Source organism: Cupressus sempervirens, chromosome 3 (assembly GCF_028749045.1).
Source record: "Cupressus sempervirens isolate cs-2001-9-10 chromosome 3, ASM2874904v1, whole genome shotgun sequence".
NCBI classification, from domain to species: Eukaryota; Viridiplantae; Streptophyta; class Pinopsida; order Cupressales; family Cupressaceae; genus Cupressus; species Cupressus sempervirens.
The window spans coordinates 953,602,529-953,605,859 of record NC_143120.1 but is presented as its reverse complement, the minus strand read 5'-3'; positions in this window follow the sequence as shown (position 1 = coordinate 953,605,859).

Below are 3,331 nucleotides of genomic sequence, written 5' to 3'. Positions count from 1 at the left end.
TGATTTTCAATACAATGTAATCTTAGCATTTTGTAACTAATGGTTATTTGATTATATCAACAAAGGTGTAATAAATTGGCTCATTTATAAAAAAAAAATTATGAGTTTTCTATGCCTTCTTTCAATGATATAATTATTATTTATAGATAAGAAATCTTGTTATTGAAAAGCTAATGCAATTTCCATATTTCGATTTGTGTTCCTAGATTTTGTTCGTTGAACTATCTTCACATTATCTATATAATTTTGGATAATTTAGAAAAAAAAATTATGTAAGAGAATTTGTTTATTAGCTTGAACATTATGACATTTCTATAAGAATTAAATTATGTAGTTTTGAAGTCAAATTCATGAACTTATATTGAACATTGGTATAGAATCTCAAAAAAGTCATTTTTTATGACAATAAATGATACACTAGAAACTCATTACATCTAGAGAATGTAGGTGTGATTTTAAACATTATTCAAACCTTATTTTTATTAAATTCATTAATTTGATCATTTTTATAACCAGGCTCAACATTTATTAAATAGAATAGGATTTTTTTCAATGGATGTGAATGATGATGTTATCTTCTTTATGAACAAGTAATTCTCTTGTAAAGTCTGAATTAGTCTTTCCAAACTTTAACCATAAATTCATTCACCACACATCCATCTCACAATTTGCATTTAAACTGGAATACCAAATTAAGCATATACATCTATAGCATGAAAAAAAATAAACAATCACATTTCTATAAAAATTCAATTATGTAGTTTTGAAGTCAAATTCATCAACTTATGTTGAACATTGGTATAGAATCTCAAAAAACTCATTTTTTATGACAATAAATAATACACTAGAAACTCATTACATCTAGAGAATGTAGGTGTGATTTAAAGCATTATTCAAATCTTATTTTTATTAATTTCATTAAGTTAATCACTTTTATAACCAAGCTCATCATTTATTAAATAGAATAGGATTTTTTTTAATGAATGTGAATGATGATGTTATCTTCTTTATGAACAAGTAATTCTCTTGTAAAGTTTGAATCAGTCTTTCCAAACATTAACCATAAATTGATTCACCACACATCCATCTCACAATTATCTTAGCATTTTATAACTCATGGTTATTTCATTATACCAAAAAAGGTGTATTAAATTGGCTCATTCACAATATTTTTTTAATGGATTTTCTATCCCTTCTTTCATTGACATAATTTTCATGTATACATAAGAAATCTTGCTATTGAAAAGCAAATGCAATTTCCATATTTTGATTTGTGTTTCCAGGTTTTGTTCATTGAACTATCTTCACATTATCTATATTATTTTGTATAATTTAGAAAAAAAATTGTGTAAGAGAATTTTTTTATCAGCTTGAACATTATGACATTTCTACAAGAATTCAATTATGTAGTTTTGAAGTCAAATTCATCAACTTATATTGAACATTGGTATAGAATCTCCAAAAACTCATTTTTTATGACAATAAATGATATGCTAGAAACTCATTACATCTAGAGAATGTAGGTGTGATTTTAAACATTATTCAGATCTTATTTTTATTAAAGTCATTAATTTGATCACTTTTATAACCAAGCTGAACATTTATTAAATAGAATGGGATTTTTTTTAATGAATGTGAATGATGATGTTATCTTCTTTATGAACAAGTAATTGTCTTGCAAAGTTTGAATCAGTCTTTCCAAACTTTAACCATAAATTCATTCACCACACATCCATCTCACAATTTACATTTAAATTGGAATACCAAATTAAGCATATACATCTATAGCATGAAAAAAAATAAACAATCACATTTCTATAAGAGTTCAATTATGTAGTTTTGAAGTCAAATTCATCAACTTATATTGAACATCTCAAAAAAATCATTTTTTATGACAATAAATGATACACTAGAAACAAATTACAGCTAGAGAATGTAGGTGTGACTTTAAGCATTATTCAAATCTTATTTTTATTAAATTCATTAATTTGATCACTTTTATAGCCAAGCTCAACATTAATTAAATAGAGTAGGATTTTTTTAATGAATGTGAATGATGATGTTATCTTCTTTATAAAAAGTAATTCTCTTGTAAAGTTTGAACCAGTCTTTCCAAACTTTAACCATAAATTCATTCACCACACATCCATCTCACAATTATCTTAGCATTTTGTAACTAATGGTTATTTCATTATACCAAAAAAGGTGTATTAAATTGGCTCATTCACAATATTTTTTTAATGGGTTTTTTATCCCTCATTTCATTTACATAATTATCATGTATAGATAAGAGATCTTGCTATTGAAAAGCTAATGCAAATTCCATATTTTGATTTGTGTTCCTAGGTTTTGTTCAGTGAACTATCTTCACATTTTCTATATTATTTTTTATAATTTAGAAAATATATTGTGTAAGAGAATTTTTTTATTAGCTTCAACATTATGACATTTCTATAAGAATTCAATTATGTAGTTTTGAGGTCAAATTCATCAACTTATATTGAACATTGGTATGGAATCTCAAAAAACACATTTTTCATGACAATAAATGATACACTAGAAACTCATTACATCTAGACAATGTAAATTATGTAAATGAAATAAGGGATAGAAAATTACATCTTATTTTTATTAAATTCATTAATTTGATCACTTTTATAACCAAGCTCAACATTTATTAAATAGAATAGGATTTTTTTAATGAATGTGAATGATGATGTTATCTTGTCAATGAACAAGTAATTATTTTGTAAAGTTTGAATCAATCTTTCTAATCTTTAACCATAAATTCATTCACCACACATCCATCTCACAATTTGCATTTAAACTAAAATGCCAAATTAAGCATATACATATATATCATGAAAAAAAATCACACATATGACACAATATATGATTACCCATAAAACCTCCAATGAGAAGGTAAAATTGGGGTGGGGAGGACACCCACAAATTTTCACTACTATAGTTGTAAAGTGTATCAATGAAGGTTACAATATTTGATCATGAAACATGATCTACCTTGTGAAAGGTTTGCCCTATTAAATGATTTAAATACCTTTTTAGAAGTATGCTTGGTTAAAGGAATTCAACTTACAATGAACTAAGCACCTTGTTAAGTGATTTACAACAGCCTTTTAAGACTACTCTATTAAGAGATTTAACTGATTCACCTATTAGAATGTCTTAACAATGATCCAGCGGTTAGAACTCTACTGATAGATAGCATATCACCTCTTTGCATGTATCCTTGATGCTTCTTTGATCATATGTATCACTTATGTCCTCTAACTCCTTTCCTTTGTTGTCTTCTAACTGATTCTACAATTAT